This window comes from Anomalospiza imberbis, chromosome 11, assembly GCF_031753505.1.
Source record: "Anomalospiza imberbis isolate Cuckoo-Finch-1a 21T00152 chromosome 11, ASM3175350v1, whole genome shotgun sequence".
NCBI lineage: Eukaryota > Metazoa > Chordata > Aves > Passeriformes > Viduidae > Anomalospiza > Anomalospiza imberbis.
In genome coordinates this window covers 18,125,196-18,131,195 of record NC_089691.1, presented here as the reverse complement: position 1 = coordinate 18,131,195, position 6,000 = coordinate 18,125,196, and the positions used below count along the sequence as shown (strand labels likewise).

General features: G+C 50.1%; 1 protein-coding gene and 1 long non-coding RNA gene across 3 annotated transcripts in view; one reads left to right on the top strand and one right to left on the bottom strand.

The window, feature by feature from the left end:
* The first annotated feature begins 927 nt into the window (after positions 1-927).
* The window catches only part of TAFA4 (TAFA chemokine like family member 4), a 71,053-nt gene continuing 65,980 nt past the window's right edge, over positions 928-6,000 (top strand). The window contains exon 1 of one of the 2 annotated variants that reach the window (XM_068202217.1): positions 928-1,990. The gene's annotated coding sequence lies outside the window, so the exon portion shown is untranslated. The remainder of the gene's footprint in view (positions 1,991-6,000) is intronic. The other variant, XM_068202214.1, reaches the window with a different exon arrangement.
* LOC137480398 (uncharacterized) lies at positions 4,430-5,308 on the bottom strand. Its single transcript, XR_011002879.1, has 2 exons — positions 5,206-5,308; positions 4,430-5,119 (listed from the first exon to the last, which is right to left on the bottom strand). It is a non-coding gene; the product is annotated as an uncharacterized lncRNA (long non-coding RNA).

Sequence of the window (6,000 nt, the reverse complement as noted above, 5' to 3'; positions counted from 1 at the left end):
TGCACCTGCAAAGGCAAGGAAAATACAGGGGTGGGGGGTTAGTCCGGCCCCACAGTGCCCAAGCTTTCTGGAGGGCCCTGTGGGGCACAGGGGATGCCAGAATTATGGTGCAACTCCAGGGTGAGGGAGGAGATGGAAGCTCGACTTGCCAGAGGAAATAGCTTTCTGGGGGGTAGTAATTTATTACTAATTGGGTAGTAATTAATAATCAGGAGTGGAGGCTCTGCATGTATGGAGCTTGTTCTGTGTCACCAGCAAAATGTGGCTTTGGGTGGGATGAGACCCTGTGGGACAAAAATTGGGAACCTGAGCCGTGGCAAGGTCAGGGGGACCCTCAGAACACAACATAAAAGAGATGGACTAAAGCCTCTGTCCCTCTGCCTGGCTTCCTCCTATGCAGAACAGGAATTGATCAGGGATATGTTGAGGATTTAGAGATATCTGGGGGCCGCTTTGGAGACATTAAAACTAGTGAGCATAATATCTGCATTTCAAAGTACTCTTTAGACCTCTTAATTCGTTTTGACAGCAACCCAGTGCTAGAAATGGGGCTGTTTCTGCTGTCTGGATGGGAAAACTGAGGCTAAGAGATGGGGAGGAATTATGAGCACAGGCCAGGGAGAGCTGTGAACTGCTGTCTCCTGTGGCTCAGTAGCCCAGTAAAAGTACCCACAGCTGGTAAATTGCTCCATCCACGTACCAGGGGGTTGTTGATCCTACACAATTCCTGTCTGATGTCCTGACCAGCCCACTTTCAACAAACTGTACCCCAGGCAGCAAGATGAGACCTTTCTTCCTGCTAATTTGTGTCTCCTGTCCTCTAAATCTTTCCATTTCCCATCAGTACATCCTTTTACCCACATCTGCATCTCACATTTCCTTATGCAACCGTGGACTTCCTTCCTGCTTCTGCCTTTTCTCTCTCCCCTTTTCTAGGCTCACTAGAGGTCTGGAGGGGTGCTAAGTATCAGAAACAGTAGGCAAGAAGGTGACAGGTAAGGAAGCTCCTCAGGTAAGGAATGAGATGGAGAGATGTGGTCTCATGCTGTGGGCTTGTTCCCTCCTATTTTGACTATATTGCAAGTCCTGCTGATTAAAAGAGCATAGCTGAATTGTGCTAACATGAGATGAGGAAGAACTAAGGCTGGGGACTTGGACCCTTTCTTTCAGGCTAAGTGAATTTTTCCAGGATGTGAGAATCTGCTTCTGGATTATTAATTTTCTGTGAACGATGGTGTGGAAGCTGCTGGGATTTTTACTGCTTTTCACATGCAGACTAGAGAACTTGCACAAAGACAACTCAGAAGGCAATTTGCCATTCCTCAAAGTAGCCAGCGAGGGTTTTCCTGAGATAAAAGTAGCTTGCTCTACTCCACAAGGCATTTTTTCAGTGATTCTTCCAATTAAAGGAATGTTTGTCCAGGAGGATGACGATCTGTATCACAACAGGATTTAGGTAATATAGCCGAGATCAACCTACTGTTGCACCGAGCCCTGTGGTTACCTACGGTGAGACACTGCCCTCTCTCACAGAAATGAGACTCGATTCTACACGCATTTAAATGCCTGACAGCCCCCGAAGCATTTCTTTGGACGTCACTATTTAGGTGAGCAGCAGAGCTACGGGCGAATCTGAGGGCATAAAGTGGAGGGATAAAGGTTGTAGAGAGTCAGTGGCAGAGCAAGGAGGAGACTTCGTTTCCCGGTGGCCGCTGGAAAGGCAAAGTGACCCCGACTTTGTAGCCAGGGAAACACCAGCTTTCATTTTGAACATTTAAACCGAATTTGTGAAGATGATGATTTATTGATAACCCGCAGGACTGTGGACATGCGGTAAGAGGAGTGGGGAGGTTACGGCCTGAGCCCCCGCTCCCTTCTCAAGTTGCAGGTGTTCCGAAAGATGCTGCGAACTCCGGCCCGGCTCCGAGCTAGGAAACATCTCCCGCGTCTTCCCTCGGCTGAGCAGCAACCACTCGGACGCTGAAATAAGGTCAGGACTCCGTCAGGCGATTAAAAGCCCGGGCTGAGCGAAGGCTCTGTCTCCGGAAGGCAGCGCGATCTTGCCCGGTGCAGAGGGAGCGAGGGAGGAGGGGCAGCGCGCCCGAGCAGCTCTGGCTCTGCGCTCCCGGTGCGCGGCGGGGTCAGGGACCGCGGAGAGCCAAGGGAGGATGCTCCGCGGAGATGGGAGAGACGCCGAAGCCGTAACACCGTGCTTCCTCCCCAGGCTCTGAGGAGGAGGAGGAGGAGTGGGAGGGGAGTTCCAAAGCCACTTTGGGCGCTGCGCCGCTACGTGCGGGAGTCTGTGCGGAGCATCCTCCTGGCAGCCTGAACGCCGAGTGCTCTCCTCGCTCCCCTGTGGGTGATTCCCCTTCCCCGCACGCTGCTCCTGCCTCCGCAGCCGCTCCCCGGGCGAGGCGGCGGCCAGGTGAGCGGGAGCGGGGCTGGGGCACCGCGGGGCCGGGCTGCGCTGCGGCCGCGGCTCCCTCCGCCTGCCCGGGCTGGTGCTCGATGCCGGGAGCTGCGGGCCGGGCCAGGAGCTGAGGCTGCCCTCCGGGAGGTGCCGGGGCCGGGCTGGAGTCGGGGTTCTCCCCGGCTGTCGGGGCCGGCGCTGGGCGCTGCGCGTCCCGGGCGGGGGGTGCGTGGTGCGCTCCGGGGGGAGGCAGCTGGGAGAGAAGCGTCGCTTCAGCTGTTAGGTAACTTGTGTTTCGGAGCGCAATCACGGCGAGTGTGGGGCTAACAGTGATTTATCTGCTCCCCACGAGGCCCCGGGGCTGCCCGGCCGGGGGCAGAGGGATGCCCACAGCGGGTACCCCCGTGCCGGCAGTGCCTGCGGTGTCCGCGCTCCCCAGAACGTCTGCAGCGAGCCCTGGGGCTGGGCAGGCTCCGGGAGAGTGGCTGCGAGAGTGTCAGTGCGGAGCGCTCCAAGGATTGGTCCTGGAGTTCGATCTGTCTCTGCACTGGGGCGTGTGCGCGAAATTCATTTACTGCCCCCGTTCCTCCAGGGATGAGGGTCTAGCAAAGGGTCAAGCTTGCTCTTTACAAGTCACTCTATTTTTTTTTCCCTTCTTTTTTCTTTTAAAAAGTGTTTATAATTTCAGCTACCGATTTTATAGCTCCTGAGATACTTTCATTTCCCAGAGCAGTTGGTTTCCCACCACTGGCACTTCCACCTTTCTGAGTGGGAGGATTTACTTTCTTTAAAACAGAGCTCTAACAATACTCACTCCTTTCAGCGAGGCACGTGTCATCTCCTGACCCCAGCAACTTCACTCTGACAAAAGAAAAGCTGGAAATAATCACTTAAGAGATGCGACTTTGCCTGTTTCAACAAGTTGCTTTGTTCTCTGCTCGAGTAATTTCCTCCAAGGCGCGTGGTCACTGTCGTTAGCAGAGATGGGGTGATACGAGTGATGTTAAACCTGCAGTCACCGGGGATTAATGCACGGGCATGACATCACCGACAGCCAATGAGGGGATGGGTTTGGACACGTACTGACCCAAACTGGCTTCCAAACTGGTGATCCTGCCGTGCTCCTGGGGAATAACGCCGGTCTGTGCGAGCGGCGAGGTTTCCTGGCACGGTGTCACCGTGTTTCCCAGCCTGGTGTCCTCCTCTGGGATAGTCAGCAATTCATTGAGCAGCCACACGTGTGGGGTTAGTTCGGTTTGTTAAAGGTTTCACTTCTTGGGAAGAGATTATTGAAAACGGGCATATCAGTGCCCAGGCACAGGGAGAGCTGATGTGGCTGAGCTGGCTGCTGGCAGAGTGTAAACAGGCAAAGAGTTCCCAGCCCTTGTGGCAGGAGAGCTGCCTGGGCAGCGTGTTTGAGCACACAGTGCTTTCACCTGTAGTGAATCGCTTTCCTTCGCCTGATTGCTCGGAGAAGAGCTGCTCCCGGGGATGGGCACAGACTCCGTGGGAGTGAGGAGGGACACCGCGCAGCCAGGGGGATGCTGCCGTGGCTGGTGAGGCAGGAAAGAGCCTTGCCCCGCTGTGCCGATGGCTCCCGCTGTGCTCTCAACCCTCGCCTTGGTGCCTCCGTGCTGCCAAGGTCCAGCAGGTCTGAGGCCCTTGGCCTCAGTTCCTGTCCCTTTGCCTTAGGGTTGCTCAAAAACTCGGGGTAGCTTTTGGAGAATCACAACAGATGTTGCCTGGCATGCTCTGGCTCCTGGCATGTTCATTTTGGAGTTCAGGCTGCCTCTTCTGTCTCATGTTTCCTTAACCTTCATCATTTGCTGCAGACTCATCCAATTCCCCTGCAGGTCAGGCAGGGGCTTCCCCACAGGCTGTGCAAGACCCTTTTGTGGCTATCACAAATATTTGCACTCAAATCACTTCTATTTCTTTTTGCTAGAATTCACAATGCTAAACAATAAATTTTTGGGTCCAGACTTCACCCCTGAAGTCTTTTAATATTTTTGGTTGTGATTTGTATGTAGCTACACACACACAGTCCCTTGTCAGTGCCATTGCATCGATAGCCCTTTGCATTGAGGGACCCACACAGAATATTAGCAGTATGACTGACATGCCTCAGAGCTCTGTGTAAGATCCTTATGCCTTCATTGCCAATAAGACGTGACAGGATACATCTAATGAATTACCTTTAAATTAGAAAGCAGTAAACAAGCCATTATTGGATTAGAGGAATATTAAAATTAGAAGAACGTAACCGTCTTTTGATATCCTGTGGCACATTTTTACCAGCTAGGAAATGACATGGGGAGCTGCAGAGAGAGAGACGGTCTCTAGAGAACTGTAATGATTTTCATCTGTGTGAAATAGATTTTTTAAAAATGCTATTACTTAGTGTCTTATGTTTAGATGATGCTGTAGCAGACTTCTTTTTTTTGTTCCATTGTAGTTTCATATTGATGTTTGATATATTTGTCTGAGTGACTTCAGTGCTTGTGGAAGGTACAGGTTTGACATACTCTGATAGCTAAAATCTCCCAATTATTGAAGAAAAACACAGGCAAAGGGGAACAAGAGACTTAGTGATAGATTTTAGTCCAACACTGAAGAGCTTTCTGCTTTTCCATGGTCCAGAGATTGTCTGGGTTCATGCCACTTATTCCATGGCCCTTTTCTTCAGCTGTTTAGAAGGCTGCTCCAGCTCTGGTGATTGGGGAATATTATTTGAATTGCATAAAAAAAAATCACCTTGACTTCTCTGAGTTTTCTAGAAATTGATAAGAATCCACCAGTTCTCCTGGTCTCACAGCTCAGGTGCAGGTGTTAGCTGGTGCTGCCTTCCAGATGTGATTGCTCTGGATTGGATCTGAATTGGCAACTGGTTGGTGGTACTTGGGAGCAGCCCCTGATCTCCCCATGCCAATCTTTTATTAATTGAAGGCCAACACCTGCTGTCCTCTCTCAGGGAAAGCTTCCCAATTAAGGACTGGGCTGAGAGTGAAAAGGGCAGAATTTGGCCAGTGTTAGGAAAAAAATGTGTTTCCTCCAGTGTTAGGAAAAAATTGTACGTGGAGAAGTAAATAGTAAAATACTTAATGGAATAAGTAATGGAATACTTAATGGAATAGTAAAATACTTCAGGAATAGTAAAATACTTAAGGAATTAATTCTCAGCCTTGTGTAAAATAAAGTTTCTTATGACATCTTGAAATTATTGTGGTTTTGTAATTCCACCTACCTCAGTTGGCCATTGGAAAAATGAGCTTTAAATCTAGAATTAAACTTGAATTTGTGAGTGCAAAAATTGTTTTCTTTGGACTACCGATATTTTATAACTCTTTAAGACCGATCTTTTATCCTTTTAAACTCACTATCAATATGAATATGGAGCAGCAAGATACCTTTGAGTCCTAAGTCTCATTCCAGCCTCTGGAGGAAAATCTTGAGCATAATGTTTTGTCCTGGATTTTGGAAGCACACTCAGAATAAAGATCTCTCCTATACAAATACTTTTCATCCGAGGTATTGGATTTTCCTTGTCTCTCTCTTAGAGTTTATGGCCCTGGGACTCCTTTTCTCAAGGT